We start from the raw sequence: 22,546 nt of genomic DNA, 5'->3' as shown, positions 1-22,546 counted from the left end.
GGCTTTTTCGGCAGTTGACTCCCTAATACTGAGTCCGCACGTATTAGTGACCAATTATCATTGATAATTTTGCGCACCAGTTTGTGTTGTGCGCTAAATGTCAGTATAATACGTGTCTCCTCAGTGGTGTTAACTGTTGGACTGTGCTCAGGGGCTATTTTTGGTGCCAGTGCCATGGTTCTAGTTATATTATTAGTTCTCTGCACTGCTCTGGAGAGTATTGAATCAGAATACCCCCTTTCCCTGAAACAATCCCTGCAATCAGTCTGTGCTTTAAAGAAGTCTGCATCCAAGCTGCAAATGCGACGCATTCTCAGCATTTCTCCAAAGGGAATACTGTTAATTAGGTGTTGTGGATGGTGACTGAATGCATGTAACACCGTATTCCCTGCGGTGTCCTTTCTGTGGAGTCTAGTTTGAAGCTGATTATTGAGGACAAATATTTCAACGTCTAAAAAGTAAACTGATTGTCTACTAATCTCAAACGTAAATTGTAAATTCAAGTCATTGGTGTTAATAGCTTCAAGGAAACTGCGTGCACTACATTCATTACCCCGCCAAATCAAAAACAGATCATCGATGAACCTATACCAACAGATAATATTGGACTCCATGATCATGTGATATTTGGCCATGAGGACCCGCTCCTCCCAGTAACCCATGTGCAAACATGCGTAACTGGGAGACACGCAAGCCCCCATGGCCACCCCACGTGTCTGTTGGTATACCTGATGTTGGAAAAGAAAAAAGTTGTTCTCTAAACACATAGAAATCATAGTAAGTAACATCTTGTTGTGTGCAGACATTCCCATGGTTCTACGGTTCAGATAATATTCGCAGGCCCTGACCCCATCCAAATGTTGAATACTAGTGTATAGGGTCGTGACGTCCATAGAGACAAGAAGTAAATCCTGACTCCATGGAACATTGACCAACTTTCTCAAAAAGTCCTGTATGTAAGATGGGAGACTTTTCACTTGTTCTTGTAAGAAGTGGTCAACGTATTTAGACACATTTTCCAGTAGGCTCCCCCTGGCTGAAATGATTGGTCTGCCAGGGGGCCTGTCCATTCTTTTGTGTATTTTCGGAATGAAATAGATGACTGGAACAATAGGGTGGTCAACTTTAAGAAATTTGAATTCATCCATTGTGATCAAGCCTGCCGATTTCCAGGCTAACAGTTTACTGTAGCAATCCTGCCGTGCTGCATTCATCATATTGAGAGTACTCAATTTATAGCAGTTGCGATTGTTAAGATGGGCGAGAGCTTCTTCCATGTACTGGTCCCTGGGCCACAGGACCACATTGCCCCCTTTGTCTGATTGTCGCACTATGACATTGTTGTTGGTTTTTAATTTATGCATGAGTTGGAAATACTGATTGTCTAGTTTGTTGTATTTTCTAGGCGCCCTTGCTGTCATAGAGTACAGATTTTTCAATTCTGTTGCCACTTTGTCACTGAATGAATCCAGATTGTCTTTTAACATCAAGGGATAGAAGGTAGACTTCGCTTTGAAGGGAGTTTTGGCCACTGTTCTATCCAAAGGCGTACAACTCATTTCCCCCACAGTTCCTTCTTGCTCATTTTGTAGATGTTGCAAGTCCCTAAATAGTTCCATATCACCTGCAGTGAGATTATAGGGCATAGTACCAGCATCAGCCTGATCACGCGGTCGTTCCTCAACGATATTGGTTGGACCTTGGAGGGCGAAAAATTTGCGTAGTTTTAGTTTCCGCACAAACTTGTATATATCAACCCTGGTCTCAGTGTATTTGAAATCCGATTTAGGGCTATATGATAATCCTAGTGCAAGGATATCAGTTTCCTCCTCTGTCAGGGTGATATTTGTTAGATTGACCACAGTCTTATTGGTAGCTAGTTTAACATTCATAATTATCTGCGCTTCCATCCTTTGTTTGAGTTTTTGTTGTTGCCACTGCCTGCGTTTGTGGTTTTGTCGGCGCCTTGCCCTCCGCTTTTTGTTGTTCCTTCTTTTGGCGCTTGCGTAGTCGAGACCAAATGGGCTCGTGGTCTCAGGGTTTGTTTTCGGTCTTGTCGCATGCAGCTCATTTCCTGAGCAAGCGATGCTCGTTGAAACCCCAATCCCACATTGGATTTAGCTTGATCCCCATCCGATTCGCTATATATAGCAGAGCTCAGGTCAGTTGTTGATGTAGATGCCTGTGCCTCGCCTACTTGTAAGTGAATCTTGGGTTCTTTCGCCATTACGCCAGCTTTAACCACGTCATATTTTTTGGCGAAAGTAAAAACTCGCCCTTGTTCATAATCTAATTTGTCTCTTTGAAATTTGAAGGTTTTACGTTTTTTTATAACTTCCTCATCTCTACGCAAGCGTGCCAACATTTCATCTCTGTATTTACTTTTTTCTGGTGTGCCCTCCAATTCTGCAATTATCCTTTCCATATCCTCTATTTCTTTTTGTAAAGTCGTTTGGTCACTGATAGCATATTTGACCAGCACTTCTACCAGCCTTCTCGAGGAATCTAAATTGACAGTGGCCCATTCAGTTAGCATTGCAGGATCCGGTTTCTCGTAACTTGGGGCCAACATTATCCTCAGCCCCCTCGGTATCCTGCCTACCTCCAAATAGCGGGATAATGACTTGTCCTCCCACCATTTCGCCTGTTCGGCGCGCATTATTTTTTCAAGTTTCCTGAATTGGTCTCTTAAACTAGTGTTATCACCCCTCTCTGCACTCTCTTGTGCTGGCGTTGCTATCGCATTACTGGGGGCATCGTCAAACATCATGCATGCTGCGGCTTCCCTGCCTCGTAGCGCATCGGCGAACATGGTGCCTGTGTTGTCAAATACCCGCTGCCACTTTAAAGCTCCCTGGGAATTCCCGTGTGCGCTCCGTGCGGCAACTCCTCCACCATATATATATATATAGTATTTATACATAAGTACATATATTTATATACATATATGTGTGGGTATATATATATATATATAACAGAGAAACACGAACCACTCGTAATTTGTCACTGTTGTTTGTTATTCAGTCCTCAGATCTGACCCATTTCAGACAACACTTGTCCTTGATCACAGAGCCTAGTTCACCATCTTTTTTTAAATATGCAGTGAAACACACCCATGTGAGAAATAGACATAAAATCAACACTACCTTATTCAATCAGTGCACTGATAAGTTTGTTTTTCGATTCTTGCACATTTCAATCAATTTTTCAAAACTTTTTTTCAAAAAATCGATATGTACAACCCCATCTGTGTCAATGCATAGGTGAATGCTGTATAAAACTTTGATTGTAATTTAACACGCCTGATATTTAAAATCACAACATTCCTGCTTCAGTGTTGAAGACTCGACATAAAAACGCACAGATAAATAGAATATAATGGATAAAACCCAGCATTGCCATCAATTTCTATTGTTTGCTAAAATCACTCATAAAATTGCAATTACCAATACATGACATTTTACATAGTTACTGGGATTGCCATTAGGCATGCAATAAATACATTTTTAAACAAACACCTGTGCAAATATCGCAAATAACACTGCATACCATAAAGGATATGCAAAAAAAGCTACCTCTCTGCGTAGCTCGAGTTTATCTTCCTGCTTAAATGCAAGGGCATAGTTGTGCAAATAGCGCAAAAACGGTGTAAGCATCTATGCATATACAAATTCCTCTCAACCTCAAAGAATCATAATACATCTTCCTGCTTAAATGCAATATCAGAACTGTTGACCCGTTGTTTTGTGTATCACAACAACTTTATAAATAAAGCTGTTTCATAGAAAACCTTTGTGCAAAGTATTGCAGACTCCATTAAAGTGCTATGTGATAAAAGTGCTACCTTTTGGTCAAAATGACCTAATAAAGTGCAAGTGCTAAAGCCAATAAATAAATAAACACCCTCGTGAAATTATTATTAAACTTTTAAAATTTAGTTGATAAAAACAAAGCCTAGATGGAAATCAGAAGCTTACTGTCACAAGAACTTTTCCACATATCTATACATATTTGCTCTACGTATCGGGGAAATAGATGTTAAATATCCAAATTGATTGTCATTGTTGTTGGGAATTCATAGGAAATGGTGAAGATCCTCTGTATTATTAAGACCATTTGAGAATTTACTGTCCATTCCGAGTATCATTCTAGACTCCATTTGTCTCAGGACCCTTTCTCTGTCCCCACCCCTACGTAACTTTGGGATGGCCGCCACTACGTAATACTTCAAACAGTTCAGATCATTGCTATGTGCTTGCTTGAAGTGGCGAGCAACCGGATATGAAGCATTGTTGTTGACGATTGCTCGCAAGTGCTGTAAAACTCCCCTGAATAATGATTTTATCAGAACCAAAAGGGGTGTAATAGTGCGAGGTGTTTACCTCGAATTTGCAGGCTCTGCATGAGGAGCATTTGGAGAACCCTTGCCTAGGTTGTAACCACATTGTTGCCCCTGCTTGTTCTGGACTGCTCTTGACAACCTGTGTTTTCATAGAGGCATCCTTTCTGTAAGTGATGGTGGGCTGCAAAGGGAGCCTGGAAGTTAAAACACCATCCGTGAGCAGTATAAGCCAACTGCGTTTTATTATAGACCTTATCTTTCTCTCCTGCTTATTGTATGTGGTTACAAATCTTGGGACATCCAATTCACTTGCATTAGCGGTTACGTCGTCAGGGCTGACATTGAATAGGGATTCTCTGGGCCTGTATCAAACTTTTCTGACAGCCTCCTTCAGCACGGCCTCACTGTAACCCCTCTTCCTGAATCTAGAGAGAGCCTGTTCTGTGCAAGTGGATAGATCTGCCTCCGTACTGCATCACAAGAGTCACAAGAAAAAGGGTGAAACAAAGCTATAAAACATGAAAAGGGGGCAGGGTAGAAACACCCTGACCCCCTACGTCTGCTCAGAGGGCCAAAAAAAAGCCTATTTTTTTAAATCTGCAGAATTCGCACTGGGTGCGCAAATACTGCTGTAAAAATAAAAAACAAAATAAAGCGCTGGCTCCCGCGCTTCATTTAAATGAGCCCCACGGGTAGGCCAGGTCCCGGGGAAATGCCACAATGTTATCGCGGGGGCCCGCGGGGTCCCCGCAGACCTGGCGACCACCACATCCCCGGGGCTATGCAAATTATATGCGGGAGGGCACACAGCCCCCCGCAGCCCCGGGAACCGCCACCTCTCCGGGGCTTGTTTATTAATCTGTGGAGGGGCCTCCCAGGCCCCCAAGCCCCAGGGACCACCACCCCCCAGGGCTTTTCTTAAATATGCACGGGGCACACAGCCCCCCTGCTGCCCTGGGGACTGCCACCACCCCAGGGCTCACAGAAAATAATTTGAAGGTGAGGCCTCACGAACCCCCAAGCACTGGGGACCGCCACCTCCCCAGGGCTTTCTTCAATTATTTGCGGTGGGCCCCATGGGCCCCAAAGCCCCAGGGACCACCACCTCCCCGGGGCTGTGCAAATGATGGGAGGGGGCTGCACGGCCCCCCTCCAGGAGCCCTTGATGGCCGTGGGGCCTGCGACCCCGCCAGAGCCGGTTCCTGCAATGTCCCAGGGTGCCCAGCCCCGGGCATTGCCGTTTGCTATGGCAGGGGGGTGAGGCCTGGGGTGTGGCCTCGGACCACCTCTCTGCAAAGCAGCTCTGTGGCACTTACTAGAGTTTTTGCCAGGTGGCTTGTTTGCACACTTGTTATATCAGCCCCGCCCCCTCCCTGCACCACTGGGCAAACGCACCCCCTGGCACGTTGTAAATTGGGGAATTAAGTCCCCTTGAATCCTGAGGGTCCCTGGGGGCCAACTCGCCCATCAGGTACCTCCAGTAAGCACCACAGAGCTGCCTTGAAGCGAGGTGTAAAAAGGGGTGTGGGCTGAGACCACCTCTTTACAACGCAGCTCTGTGGCACTTACTGGAGGTACCTGGTGGGTTAGTTGGCCCCCAGGGACCCTAAGGATTTAAGGGGACTTAATCCCCCAATTTACAACGTGCCAGGGGGCATGTTTGCACCCTCGTTATATCAGGCCCGCCCCCTCCCTGCACCATTGTGCAAACGTGCCCCCTGGCGTGTTGTAAGTTGGGGTATTAAGTCCCCTTGAATCCCGACAGCCCCTGGGGGCCAACTAGCCCACCAGGTACCTCCAGTAAGTGCCACAGAGCTATGTTGCAGAGAGGTGTAAAAAGGGGCGTGGCCTTAGAACACCTTTCTGCAACGCAGCTCTGTGGCGCTTACTGGAGGTACCTGGTGGGCTAGTTGGCCCCCAGGGACCTTCAGGATTCAAGGGGACTTAATAGGGACGTTATAGTTAGAAATTAGCATTTAAAAAACCTTAGAAATTCACTGAAAAAAACATAGGTTTTAGGGACGTTATAGTTAGAAATCAGCATTTAAAAAAACCTTAGAAATTCACTGAAAAAAACATAGGTTTCAGGGACATTATAGTTAGTCATTAGCATTTAAAAAACCTTAGAAATTCACTGAAGAAACCACAGATTTCAGGGACGTTATAGTTAAAAATTAGCATTTAAAAAACCTTCAAAATTCACTGTAAATATTTTACTTGTACAAAACCAGAGAAATTCGGCCGTTATAGCTAGTAGAGCTAACTATTACTCTCGCCCCCGCAATGCACTGCTGATGACGCCACATTTTACATCACTCATGACATGGTCAGTGACATCACTGATGACATCACTGATGACATCTCAAATGACATCACTGATGACATCACTGATGGCATCATCCACTGAATGTGTGTTTCTTTAAAGTTTAAATATGTTTTATATATATATATATATATATATATATGCCAAGGTGTATTGAAGAATGAGTGGGTGTATAAGTGTCTGACTGGATGATTTAGTAGGTGCATGACTGATTGTATAAGTGACTGATTAAGCATATCTTACTGAATACATGGGTTTGTGAGTAAACTGATGCACCTCCTCACACCTTAATAAAACCTTTTATACACCCACTCTAAAATACAGACTACTAATATCGAAAGCATAGACAGACCAATAGCAGTTAGTACATACCCCCCTGAGTGATTCCTAGGTCTACACACACACATCCACTCATTCACCCATACAGTAACTCACACATGCAGTCACTCATCAATACAGCACTATCATATGCACTCATACACCTATACATACACTCACACACCGCCACTCATTCATAGTAAGTAAGTAAGTAAATCTTTATTCGGTTATAATGAAACAGTGATAACCATTAAAGTACATACATAAAACATATCACAAACAATGTACATATTATAAAAGGCTCCTTATATCGACTAAAATGCTTTAGCCAAGGTTCGCTCTATGTTTAAAAATACACTTTAAAAACGTGCTGACGCATTTCGTAGTAAATGTAGTATTTAAAAATTGCAAGTGCAACATGGCAGGACGACACCTTCTAAAACCAAGGGTTCTCAGCAGTGGAATTAGCCAGAGGTTACGATGGGTAGAATAGTATTTACAAAACAATACAGTATGCATAGTTGACTGTTCCGACATCTCATCACAGGGGCATACAATTAGACACTCATTCCAATTTGGGTTTTTAGGAAAGGCTACAAGCCTATGAAAAACATTCAGTCTAAATCGTGTCAACAAAAAACGTTCAAATTGTGACTCGACATAGGCCAAGTAAGGTTCCATTTCCAATGTGGTCATGACTATTAAGGAGTGTTGAACAGATGTTTTACTTATCTCCTTACTCAACCGGGATTCTTCCATATAGCTAAGGGCCTTTATTTTTAGTTCTTTCTTCGAGATCTCTGCAATCAATTCGGGGTTAACAAAATATTTGTTAAGGCCTAGATCTGTAAGAAGATTTTTCACATAAAGCAGCCACTCAATTTTCCCCATATGTTCTAGGGACATACAATCGGCCACTATATCTTTTGTAAATGAGTTATCTGTTGACGTCCAGATACGGCGCCACAACAAAAGAGGTTGAATCTTAGCCAGGTCTTCAATGTGGGGGATTCCAAGTTCTGCATGGCAAGCAAAGATCGATGCTCGCTTTGGTGCCATCAGAAGAAATCTCATAAATGTGTTCTCTGCTACCTGCAGAGCATTGGTGTTTTTGTATCCCCAAAGGCCCGCCCCGTAAAGTGCAATGGAATGGCACTTGGCTTTATAAATGCGGAGAAGCTCTACTGGTGGTCTCTTCCCTAGCTTCTGGGAGAATTTTATAAGAGCGATTATTGCTCGCAGAAGTTGGTGTTTGCGAGCTTCAATAGCCGCCTTCCAGTCGAGTTTATCATCTATCATGACCCCAAGATATGGATATTGTGTAGTCAAATCAATTCTCTCTTTATCGAGGGAAATGATAATCCTTCCCCTTTTCTTTCCCTTTCCTGCCACCATCACATATGTTTTTTTGATGTTTATTTTAAGATCCAAACTGGCCATAAAATTTGAGTATCTATCTAAGGCTTTCTGCAACTCTCGCGGGGTACGTGCCAGTATTACGGCGTCATCCGCGTATAAAAGCGCAGGCACGAGGCGATTTTTTACTCGTGGGAGGTCCTGGGCCCCTCTCAACATCTCAGCTTCAAGACTGTTGGTGTAAAGAGAAAATAGAAAGGGGGCCAGGACACAACCCTGCCTCACGCCCCGCTCTACCTTAAAAGAGTCAGATAGTTCGCCCTGTGTTCCAAAACGAACCCTAGATGAGGCGTTGGAATAAAGTGCACGAAGGAGGTAAACTAGGTCAGAGTCTATGCCCATATCAGTGATCACTGACCAAAGTTTTGAATGAGAGACACAGTCAAATGCCGCAGAAAGATCGACATAGACCATGTACAACCTTCCTTGCTTTGCAGATACATATTTTCCCATCAATAGGGCTAGGTTCAATGCCTGTTCGGTTGTTCCGAACCCCTCTCTGAAGCCAAATTGGACGTCAGATAATATGTTGTGATCATTTACCCCCTCCTGGAGACGCTGAAGAACCACTCTGCCCAAGACTTTCCCAAGCGAGTCCAGTAGTGAGGTTGGCCTATAGCAGGTCACGTCTTCCCTGTCTCCCTTCTTAAAGATGGGGACCATAATCGATTGGGTCCAAGACTTGATTAGCCCACACTTCATTACTGCATCAAACACTCGTTTTAAAATTGGAGCCCATAAATCTAATTGGAACTTAAAAAAGTCGACCGGTACGCCATCTGGGCCAGGGGCTTTTCCGCGTTTACTTTTCTCCACAGCATTTATAATTTCATTCATTTCAAAGTTTAAGAGAATCGGAAATAAACTATTTTGTGGGGTCTGTTCACTTTCTACCGGTGATTCAGTTCCTAATGTTTTGCCAAAAACTTTGGAGAAATGATTTACCCATGTTGGGCCCTCAATTGCTGCTTCTATTATGGGCTGATCACAAGGATCGTTCAGAAAGGGGGTCTTTACGACCTTCCAGAACTGCTCGCTATTTCTGTTCTGGGAGCTCTCATATAATTGATCCCAGAGCACTTTTTTCAGTTCTTGTTTTCTGGTTTTGCAGGCTAGTCGATAAGACCTCCTTAAACTACGGATCTCCTCTTGATCTCTTACAGGTTTTGTCAGTGCTTTCTTTAAGGATTTATGTGCCAAGATGCATTTATGATCGAACCACCCTTTTTTCCCGCCCCTAATCCCTTTCTTGTTACCGGTTAAAAGATCCTTTACTTTGTCCATAATTAAACCAAAATTGTGAAGAAGTTCTTCTTCGCTAGTATCAGTGTCCAGGCACTTCACAATTGCGGGATATACCGCATGGACTACCTTGTTTGTTAAAACTGCTGGGTCTATCTTTCCCCAACATAAGGCATAGCCATTTGTTTTTGTGAGGTAAATATTATTCTGGGCGAGTGCGGTCATCATCAATTGGGGTGTGAGTTGCACCTGGTCAATAACCAATTCAAAGACCAGTGCGACATGGTCGCTTAGAGTGTTATTTAATACTCTAAAGCTCTGAGCCTTGTTCTCAAATGTTGTGGAAACCAGTATGTAGTCGATCGTCGACTCCCATCCCCTACCCAGATATGTAGCCTGTAGCTGCCTAGTAGCAGTGTTAATTTCATTTAAAATCACTAAGCCAAGTTCTGACAATGTTTCATTTAGCAGGTCTCCTACCTTGGTGTGACAGAAGTGAATCATATAATTTTCTGTTTTTTCTGCCATACCACAGATATTGGTGTTTTTTTTGTCGCAGGGGTGATGATTAAAGTCACCACACCAAACGATGCTTGGGACATCTGATCCTTGCATCTTTTTTGTCAGAATTGAAAGTTTATTACGGATAGTCCCAAGTAACTTTACTCTCTCAATTTCTGGTAAGTTATCATACATATTTACTAGAATTATTGTCCCGTTCTTCGGGAATGAGAGTATCAATATCTGATAATTAGGATATAGGCCAAGAGATATTATTTTTAGCCCCACTATAGTATTTTTTATGAACACCGTCAGGCCCCCCTTAGCCCTTCCATGGGCACTAGCCACTGCCGATGAAAAGTAGGTTTTATAGCCTATCATGTGCTGTTCATTAGTAGACCATGTCTCCTGTAAGCAGATTATGTGGTAGTCCTGAACGAAGTCAAACAGACTCCCATTCAATATTTTTGTACGTAGGCCAGCAATGTTCCATGACATAATTTGTATTATTATGTCATTATTTGTACTTTTATTTATACGGACTACCTCCGCGACTAATTGGTGCTCTGCATCTCCCTTCTCCAAAAATTGATGGACGCAAGTGTTCCCCGGAGTAATAATATCAGGTCCTCTAGGCGGTGTTGAAATAGATACTGAGTGAGAATTACTATTTTCCATTGTTTGCATTTCTGCGCTAACTAATAATGAATTACTATTTTCCATTACTTGCATTTCTGCGCTATCGCTTCGGAGAACAGTATCATTAGGGGTGGTTTGATTTACCGTAATGAGTTTTTGTAATCGTGCCTGTTCTACGCTGAGTCAATCTACATTTTCCAGATCACTCAGAACTGAATAATAGTTTTGGGTAGGTAGATTAAACCTGTTATATGACTCGGAGCGATTATTCTGAGATAGATAATTTAGGCGCTGAAATGAGTGTTGATCATTAATCAAGCGCCTCCCCCTAGGGTGCGGGTTAAACAGATGATTAGGAGCATTTTGATAGGGAGTTTGCTGGTCTGCTTCTCTCCAGTCTGTGAAAAGGTTTTTTGCGGGGTAAGATTTAAAATGGGAAGCCAATTCTCGTGGATAAAAGTAGTTTACATAGTGCATCGAGATAGCGTCCCCCCCTCTAGCTTCGTACCAGTCTCCAATGCATCTAACAGCTCTATGGTCCCTAAAGTTAATAATTATCGCGTCCCCCTTCTTTTCTTTTGGTCTAGTCCCCACCCAGCTCGTGCGTCTCACCATTAGAATTTCCCCATTTATATGGGCGGGAAGTGGTCGATTTTGATTTAACCAATAAATGGTTTTATTTTTTAAAGCATAGAAGTCCTCTCTAGTACCCTCTGGAAGTTCGGGTACCCCTGTCATGATAATAGTATACGGGGCTGATTCTGGGGGTAGATCCACCCTTCTACTTGATGTGGTATTCTTAGACTGGATTAGCCATTCACCATTCCTAGCATCCATAATATCTTTTCTGCTCATATTATTTACATCCACAGGATTGCTTTTACTTTCATTTTTTGAGTCTTCAGCATTTCCTGTCATTCCAGGTGTAAGTCTACTGTCCACCCTTGTCTCCCTACCTATTTCTTTATCTTTAGGAGGGGGGATAATTCTACCCGTATCTATAGTATTTTTGGATGGTTTTTCCACTGATTTCCCCCCCCCCCGAGCGGTGTGCATTTTCCTATGAATGCCACTAGTTGATGGTTGTTCTGACAAACTAGAGGGAGAAATAGCTGAATCAATGGTACTAATTTTATTCTGGTTTTTTAGGAGTTCAGAGAGGGTCGAATTATTCCCTTGGATTTGTTTGCCCAAATCGTCCAAGTGCAAACTTATTAATCTTGTCCTCTCTAAGAGGGGAAGTAGAAGGGACTTAACCATAGTCTCAATTTTGGTAAATAATTCGCCCATCGGATCTTGATTAATGGGGATTCCTATAGTGTTAGAGCTAGAGGAAGGGTTATTTAACACTGCTGGGCCAGTGAGAGTCGAGGATTGTACAAGGAATCTAGTCTTCTTGTTTTTAGCTAGAGGTAGTTTGACAGGACGGCCTCGTCTCTTTTTTGGAGTATGTCTATTCTCAGGAATCCCTATAACCGGTGGGGGAGAGATATCCAGGTTCGGTGAGTCTGATAGCCCTGAAGTAGTTAGGCTAATTAAATGGTCTGACAAGACAGGCGTACATGGAGAATTTGTCAGGAGAGTTATTGTTTCCTCCTTTTCAGGAATAGAGCCTGGTCTCTCAATTATCGCCCCCGGAGAAAGTACGTTCCCAATTATACCCAATGAAGAACGTTTGCCAGTTAGCAAATCAAAGGATAAACGCTTTTCGGTATCCGCAATTTCCTTCTCCAGAACAGTAGTCACTCGTTTAAAAAATTGATCTATTGTACCGGACACAGGTCCATTAGAAGTATTAACAGTTGGGGTACGTGATTTCCCTGCTTCTAAAGACATGGTAATAAACTAACTGGCACAATACTGTAAGAAGACCTCAATTAAGCAGATCCAAATTGAAGGGAGTATACAATACAAAAATAAGGGGTACAGATGACAATGAATATGGGAAGGTGTAACGTTTACCACACGGCAGGGGTTAATACAGTGGCCCGTCCCGTCCTCGGTCGCCCTCGGACGACCTCAGATGGCCCGCTCTTTGCCCAGTCTTCGCCCCGGGTTACGCCCCGCACGCGTCCCGCTAACGCGTGAGGGAGTGTATAAAATAGACAAAGGGGGCGGGCCGGGAAGAGGAGCCAGGTGCGGGCGATAACTATAGCACAAGGCAGCCTGGACCTCGCAGTCCCGGTTAAACAGTTCAGCAGATAAAAGTCCCCTTATGAACAGAGCATCTTCCGCACTCAGCACAACACAAGGGCACAGCCAATGGGGTCAAATATTGTCCACAGCTCCGGATAGCAATCACAGCGGCGAAGTAAGTTCAGGCCTGGGATTCACCAGTGACCACAGCCTACGAGCGCCACTCATTCATAGACTTACTCACACACCTACTCAGTCATGCAAAGAATCAATCACACCCATTTACTCACCTATACAGTTATACAAAGACCACCTCACTTATTTCTGCAAATACTAACACTCTCTTATACAATCACTCATATAAGCACACACTCATCCCTACAGCCACTCTCACAATCCCTCACTCTCATGCATAGTCATTTATATGCTCCAACACTCACATATTCTGCCTTTCACATGTGTAGTTACTCACACATGTACCACTGTGACATCCATTCACTCACCAACACACCTATACACACACTCACCCACCCATACAGCCCTTCACAGATGCACTCTTAAACCCATAAACCCAGTGAATCACCCACTCACACATCTATGCACAGAGTCACCCACCCCCCACCCACTCACAAAGACACTCAGGCACCCATACAGATACTCAGGCAACCAATCAATAACCCATATAGACAGTCATGTAGCTACTCACCAACCCATGCAGCCGCGTATACACCAACTGACAGACTGATACAGACATTTATACAGTTTACTCACTAACCCATGAATTCAGTAAGATATGCTTAATAAGTCACTTATACAATCAGTCACACACCTACTAAATAATCAATTCAGACACTTATATACCAACTCATTCTTCAATACACCTTGGCATATATATATATATATAATTGCAAATGTGAGGACGCAGAAAAATCCGACCTTGTGCAGTGCACAGCAATGTCCCTAAGGCTTCAAATTGATTAATCATTCTTTTATGGATTCACTCAATAAATAAAACGTGTTCAACACAAAGCAGTTTCATTAACAATTTCTATTACATTGTTAATTCAAACATGAGTTGTTTCCAAATTACTATTACAATAACCATCTCAAAATGAAGTATTTTAACTTGATCAAGCTCAAGCTATGCAACAGACAAAACACCAAGTTTTTGGTATGCATTAACACATGACCCAATGCATTTCGGGTTGTAATAACCCTTCTTCAGGGGTACATATGGCAAGTTTACATCAAAATTATACAATGATGGGCAACAGATAGCCGCCTTCCTCTGGAACTACAGAAAAATAAAAGAACAAAAACATATGTCACTATTAACCTTTGTGTTAATTGCTGAATCACAAGATTAACATCCATTGAGTTTGCACTCACAGTTCCCAATTTGTGGAGATACTAATAAGAAAAAACGTTAAAAATCCCGGTATGGTGCTCTGTGATGCAGACGTGATTAGGTCCGTGCAGCCCAACGTTATCAAAGTAATCCCCGAGTTTAAAAAAACAGTAAACCCCCTTCTGAAACGTAGGTGCTTAATCATGGTAGTTGAGACCCCGTGACATAGAGTGTCTAACGTATGCGCCAATTTGTGCTTGTCTACAAAAACGCCAAGTGCATGAGGTCAATCAAGTAGAAGTCAACATTTAAATTGTAATGGTTACCACAAATGTCAACAAAGATCTGTAGAACAAGAAATAAGAGTTATCAGTGTGAGTAACACCAACACCAAATCCGTGTATTCAAACACCCGGTGCAAAATATCTGAAAAATGACTTCTCACCAATGGGTTGTTACGTCGCGCTACAACTGTTGGAGACAAATACGGAAGTATTCATTAGGTGCTGGGTTGTAAAAAAAACAAAAAAGTCCCATAACCAAACACGTACCGGTGCCGTCTTACCTATGTGAGATGGTGTTGCGTGTGCGCTCTATAAACAGAATAAACAGATGCAAGTTAAACACTAGTTTAAGAGCAATATTTAGAATGACACGCGAGTGTCGGACGGAAACCGAAACTCACCTGAGGTGCATCGAAGAAACGCTGACTGACATCTTTGCCCCATGATTACTAGACGTACGTAAGGGCGTCCTGACGTACATGTGTCTTTTAAAGAGAACTCCAGAATGCAACTTTATTGAAAGTCAGTGTTTAAACACTGATCTAGCCGTAACAAAAATACGAGGTTCAATGTAAAGAGAAAGTGTCTGACCAACCCGATATGTAATAAACAGCCTGAAGTATGAACCATATAGCGATTGCCAATATGCTGGCAAAATAAACAATCATCCCGTGTGATGTGTAGAAGTACGCAAGTAGGTGAAAACTGAAAGGAAACAGTTTAGTAGTGCAACCACAATTGGTATTACAATGAGTGAAAATTCTTTACAAACCATGGCAATAATGTTAATAGAAAGCATAGTAGTTCATAATGATCATTTAGCCCTCCCGTAATTATCGTTCCCAAATGATGAATCCAAAACGTCTCCCTGCGTGCTAAAGAAACATTAAAGTCTGTGCCCGTTATAGCGTCAATTTTAATCTGAGGAATGGTGTATGGTGTCTTGACCCAGTGTGACGCTAGGCAGGAGTTGCAATTTTGGTTGCGGATCATACTTTTGTGCTCGATTATACGAGTCTTAATTTTGTGAGATGTTCTACCTATATATACAAGTCCACATGGACATTTGATTGCATAAATCACACCCTCTGTATTGCAATCTGACGTGTGTTTTAATTGGATCTTTTTGCCAGTTTGTAGGTGAGAGAAGGTATTTCCTGGGATCACGTTGCCACATTCCCCGCAGTTCAGACACTTTCTCATACCTTTATGGATCTCAGTGTTCACCACAGTTGTTGGTTTTAGTAGTTCCCTTAAGTTTTTTTAGCGAGTATGTGCAAATATAGGTTTATCCATGAATACAGGTGTAAAGTCCACCTCCTGTTCTATAATTTCCCACTGGTTTTTTGACGATTTTTTTAATCATAGCAGCCTGCTCAGAATATTTCAAAACAAACACTTTCCTCCTATTCAATGTTTTCAGTTTTTTGTAGAAGAGCTTCACGTTTCTTCTGAGCAGTTGTTTCCTTAGCAGCTGCTAAAATTTGCTGGGGATAACCCCGCTCTTTGTATCTTTGAAGCTGTGCGTCAATTAAAGTTTCATTTTTTTCTTGGTGAGACGTTATTCTTTTAATCCTGATGAATTGTGATATAGGCAAATGTATCTTTAAGGCGATTGGGTAAGCACTCTTGAAATGTAAAGCATTGTTTACATCAGTGAGTTTTCTATATACAGATGTAAATTGTCCCGTTGTTGTTTTTTGAATTTCGATGTCCAAAAAGTGTATCTTTTGAGAATAGATTGTGGATGTAAACTGGATGCGAGGATTACATAAGTTAAGTTTGTCGATACATTCTTCAAGAGTATCCTGGTCGCCTTTCCAGACCACGAGGATATCATCGATATACCGCATGTAGGATATAAAGTTGCTCAGCCATTTTGGATTATGAAGTATGTGCGTATCTTCAAAGTGCGCCATGTAGGTATTCGCATAGGATGGAGCTCCTGGAACACCCATAGAGGTTCCTGTGCATTGTAGAAAAAACTTTCCTTGCCAGGAGAAGTAACTGTGATAGAGTGAGAACTGTAGGAGTTATAATAGAAATACCCCATTGTTGTCCTGTGTCAAATTGTGCAACAGTCTCCACTCTACTGCTTCCAATACCTCATTGTGAGGAATCGAGGTGTACAAAGTTACCACATCTATGGTACAAAGTAAAATCTCTTCTGTGAAGTGGTGACAGATGGCCTCAAGTTTATTCAAACAGTCAGTGGTGTCCTTCACATATGTGCCCCAAGATTGTACAAGAGGTTGTAAGTGGTGATCTAAGTACTGTCCGATCGGTTCGTGGATGGATCCACAACCTCCTACTATGGGTCGAAAAGGAGGATTTACCGCATGTTTGTGAATTTTAGGAAGCATATACATGTGTGGTATCGTAGGTGTGGTGACTTGCAGGAATTTTCTTGTGGACTCATTGATCCAGCCCATCTCTTCGGCTCTAGTCAGTATTTTGCCAAGAATCGTCATGAATTCCTTAGTGGGGTCTGTATCCAACTGGATATAAGTGTTCGCATTGTGAACATGCATGTTTACACTTTGTTTATAGAGCTTGTAATCCATAGAAACAAGCGCTCCCCCTTTATCCGCCGGCTGAAATGTCATGTCTTTTTCTTGTTACAATGAGTTAAGAATACGCTGTTCCTTATGGGTCAAATTGGAATGCTTCGGTGTACCATATTTGATGAAAGCCAAATCCTTTTTAACAAGTAACTCGAAGTTGTCCAAACTCTTGTGTGAGAAAGCAGCCATGAATTTGCTTTTGGGACACAATTTTTCAATAGGATTTGTTGTGTCCTGACCATCAGTTGTCAAGAAGACAAACCAAGACAGAACATATATATATATAAAACATATTTAAACTTTAAAGAAACACACACTCAGTGGATGATGCCATCAGTGATGTAATTTGAGATGTCATCAGTGATGTCATGAGTGATGTCACTGACCATGTCATGAGTGAGGTAATATGTGACGTCATCAGCAGTGCATTGTGGGGGCACGAGTTATAGTTAGCTCTACTAACTATAACGGCCCAATTTCTCTGGTTTTGTATGAGTGAAATGTCCAACTAACTATAACGTTCCTGAAACCTATGGTGTTTTCAGTGAATATATATATATATATATATATATATATATATATATATATATATATATATATATAAACGAATCCGCAGCTTCTCAGCCTTTGTCAGCTACAAACGGACACGGACCGCAGACTTGGTGCCAATTATTTCTTGTTTATTGTTTTGATGCCACCATAACGCGTTTCATCTCTTGCGAGTCTTGATCAAATATATCTAATATATATATTAGTAAAATAAAAAGGACTTGGCTAACACCAGACATGAAATCTACCATCTCATTAATATTTGCCTGATGGCAGACACCTTTCTCAGTGCTCTACTCTCCTCTTCCTGTCGTACTGCCCTGCAGTGACTAAAAAAGCGCTGGGGCATTACAATATCAAGTGTTGCATCACCTTATCAGAAACAGCAGCAAGTCTCTCTGTTGCAATATAAGAGAAGACTAACAGGAACACAGGTGTGAATTATACATGAGCAGCCCAAGATCCCGCACCCACACCAATAAACAAGGATAAACCATGGGGGGAGGGTGTATGGGACCTCCCCTAATAATTCTTAATAGGTTCTTGGCCTAGCAAGATCAGTCGGATCAGACGTCTGCAGCAAAAATTATATCAAGGCCCTGTTGCTATAGAATGGGTAAAGATGGGCGAGGCAATATATTAACAGGAAGAGATGAGCCACAACTGAGTCAATGGTCTGGCTTAGCTCTAAAAGGCTGTGCATAAGTTGAGCCCTGAAGAGACTTGCATGTAAATATTGCACAGATATCATGCGAAAACATGATAAAGTTGCATCAAACTTTTTAAAAAGCATATTTCTTTGGCATGCGGAAGAGATTTACAATACTGCTTCAGATTCAATCATTGCATTGAGAGACATTTAATAAAAGCTATACTAATATAAAAAATAAAAGTAAACATATTCATGTCTTCCCGCTCCCTGAGGAGCATGCCACTAGTGAAATCAGATGTAAGTCAGTAGCAATGTGCACCCTGGTTGTGGCGTTGGGCCAGATGTATGAAGATAAGTTGTGATTTCCAAATTGCTATTCTTATCGAATCGCAATTTGGATATCGCAATTGCTAATTTATTAAAGTTTTATTTTCCAAATAGCAATTCCTAGTGGGTTGCGAATCAACATATCTCATGAAAATAAAATTAGGTAGGTTGCATTTTGCGACCCATTAGGAATCGGAGCCATCACAGGGATGATGGCTTGCCTGGGTCAGCAGACCACCATGTCTGCGATTGCTTTATAATTAAGCAGGGTTTTTTCATAAATGCAGCCTGTTTCCCTGCATTCAAAATTAAGTTTCTTACTTTTTTTGTTTGTTTCTTTAGGAAAAGGCAGTAGCCTCGTGGGCAACTGCCTCCGCTGAAGCAAACATTTCTTTTACATCCATAAAGTCCCCAAGATTCTTTTTATAGATAGAGCAACGTTATAGTTGGTTAAATCAAAATCATAGTTTTGTACACCGCACCTCCTAAATGCATGCATTTGAAGGTACTCTCATATGTGGTAATGAAGAAAAAGGAAATTTCCTGAAATTAAATAATTACCTAATTGCCTTACGATGTTCTGACCCCAAACATTTTGCCTTCACCCATGTTATGTTTGCTGAATTTGTTTTTGTTGGCCTTAGGACTCTTTGCACTGTATCACTGCTAATCAGTGCTGAAGTGCTTGTGCTTGCTTGTAAAAACATGGCAAAATTGGCTTACACCTGATTCGCATATTTAATTAACTTATTTGTCCCTTGTAAAGTAGTATATCATATACCCTGGGCTAGCTATTAAATGCTACTAGTGGACCTGCAGCACTGAATGTGACATCCATGTAAGTAGCCACTTAACATATTTCTCAGTCCTGCCATTGCAGCCATGCCAAGCCTTAAACTCCCATTTTATTACATATAAGCTATCCCTAAGGTAGGCCCTAAACACCCCATAGGGCAGGGTGCTGTAAATTGTACATGGCCTGATAGTGAAAAACTCACACATTCATTTTTTAATAATGTGTGAGGCCTACCCCTCCTATAGGATAATATTGGGGCACCTTATTACATTTAATAAGTCCTACAGTTTGATTGGGAATAGGAAGGAAAGTCATATTTGGTGTCTGATAAATTACAATTTAAAATACTCTTTCATGGTAAAGTTGGATTTTAAGTCACAATTTTGGAAATGTCACTTTTAGGAAGTACCCTATTTGGTACCTGCAGCCTGTTCCTGAGTCACAGGACTGAATGTAGTTGTCAGTTGACGTTTGCATATCCCTTCCAGACAGCCACACAATAGAGTGATTAGGTGTGCCTGGATGGGCCATCTCAAGCAGCATGTGGGTGGCTGAGCAGGGCATAGCCCCACATGCAAGTCAATAGGGTGTGACCTGCCTTCACACAAAGAACTTCAAACTGGTCTATTGTGCTTGTAGCCAGGGTGGAGAAAGAGCAAAGATGCAGGAAATTCTACACACTTTTAAATAGTGAACTACTAGAAATGTCTGCTTCAAAGGAGGTACCAGTTAAAAGAATAAGACCCTTAGACCCACTCTTCAGTTTACTCCTGGACCTGTGGAAGGATTATTAAAGGACTGCATGCTGAAGTGGTCTGCTGTGTACTTCAGAAGGACTGTTTTGCTGTCTGAATCCTGCTCTGAGCCCCAGAGGTCTGCCCAGCTGCTTGAGCCCTGCTCTCTCCTTGAACCCAGGATTTCCAAAAGTGAGTCCAATGGCTAGTTGACTGGCTTCCTGATTAGAGCCTCAGAAAATGTTCCAACCATCTTGAACCCGACCTGGATCCAGATTGAGTCCTAACACTCCAAGTGGTGAACCTTCAGACCTGGACCCTTAGAAGTGCTTCTAAAGGTAACCAGAAAATCCAAATCTAAAGCTTGGGACATAAAACATTTTCACCCAAAAAGTCCTCTGAGAAAGGAAAGAATACCAAGACCAACTTGCTTGTCGATTGGCCCAAGGTACATCGCTAGTTGGCCTAAGTTCACTGCTGCTCCCACTACGTTATTCTCTGCATCAGGAAATTCTGTTCAGTAATATAAGGATGAACTGGTCATATAGTGTGAATATTTATATGCACTATTTATTCTTACTGATTTTTTTGTATAAGTGCTTTGACTTTGGCGTTCCCATTGCGGCACCTTTCTAAGGCTCAACGGCTGGGACTGCCAAATCATGACCTACCGTACCAGGAGAAAACTTCTAATCTGGCAGGCAGTCGGTGAACAAGTTTGGTAGTGTGGGAGCAGAACACTTGCGTAGTGGCCCACTCCCACACCACCAAACTCATAATCAGGTCCTATGTTTGAACAAAGGATTGTTCACCACAACCTCAGCCAGCGGCTCCCTAATGATGACGCCTTCTGCTCAGAAAGCGCCAGCTGCCTTGAATCACTGAACTTTACCTTCTGAGTCTTTTGTCTAAAAAATGTCTTCTAAGACCGAGGGGGAGCGGAGCCCAGGCCCAATCCACTTCTTGCATCCAACCCATGGCCATAACTTTTGACTTTGCCACATTCTCGCGGGGAACAACCTTTACAACGCAACTTTTACAACGCACTGCCATTACAACGAAACTGTTACAACGCAAATGCATTGACAACGCATGCCATTACAACGCAAGTCTTTACATCAACTTGCACTAGATGGCGTGCTAACATTAAAAATAGTGTAGTTTACTATCCAAACACCTTCCCTACTGTTACGTGGACTGGAGTTAGAATAGTAAATTACACTTTTTTAATGTTAGCACGCCATCTAGTGCAAGTCGATGTAAAGACTTGCGTTGTAAAGACTTGCGTTGTCACTGCATTTGCGTTGTAAAAATTTCGTTGTAAAGCATGCGTTGTAAAAGCATGCGTTGTAACATCATACATCCCATTCTCGCATGACTAGATTTCTGCGATTGGCACTTTGATCTTTAACGTGCTAGATTTCACTTTATTCTTTAAAAATGCATAACTCCGGTTCTACTGATTGGATTTTTGTCATATTGGTGTCAGATAATTTATTAAAATGTTCTCTATTTTTTAAGTGGTTTTACATAAAAGGTCACTGGTTTGCCAGTAATTCATGGAACTTGAGGTTAGAAAATTGAAGCAGGAAGATGCCACTACAGCTCAGCTTGTTCTGGCCATGACTGTGCAAGAGGACCGCATGATGAGGCATGCATGCGGCTCCAGCTTTTAAGAGGCTCACACATCTCTAAGACCAGGCCTGGGATAGCAGAATGATCTTTAAAGGTATGAGATGTACAGGCAGGGCTGAGGACATTTTTTTGATTGACCCTCTGCCTGTCACTCACTTCACATTAGTATGCCCCTTGCAGGCATTTAAGTAGGCTGGATCCTGCCAGGTTTCACATGCTGCAGTAATAAAAAACTGTTTTGAATTGGTTGATTCTGTATGAGCCCTGGTCAAGTAGCAACCACCATCGTGTCACCGTGAGCCACAAGCCAACCCTAAATTAACCTGTGCTCAGCCCCCTGGTAGCTTGGCACAGAGCAATGAAGCTCAACTTAGAGGCAATGTGTAAAATATTTGTGCAACACTTCAAACAGTAAAACAGTGAAAACACAACACAAAAAGATCCCACACCAGAAAAGCAGAACAAAGTTTAATAAATCCAACAAGATCAAAATAACAAAAGTCCTGTCTGTAGAACCGAATTCATCATTTTTTAAAGAATAAGGTGCAAAATAGAGGTTAAAAGCATACAGTGATAATCGTGGCTATCTGGTTGCCGTGGACCGGAAAATCTCAGGTTGACCACGATCGAGCACAGGTCGGCTACAGTCCTAGATTAGTTGTGCTGAAATTTTACCTTCTCAAGTTTTGTGCCAAGAGTCCCGTTCACATTGGAGAGGACCGCTATGAGCAAGGAGAACA

This window comes from Triturus cristatus, chromosome 11, assembly GCF_964204655.1.
Source record: "Triturus cristatus chromosome 11, aTriCri1.1, whole genome shotgun sequence".
Lineage (NCBI taxonomy): Eukaryota > Metazoa > Chordata > Amphibia > Caudata > Salamandridae > Triturus > Triturus cristatus.
This window is presented reverse-complemented; position numbering follows the sequence as displayed.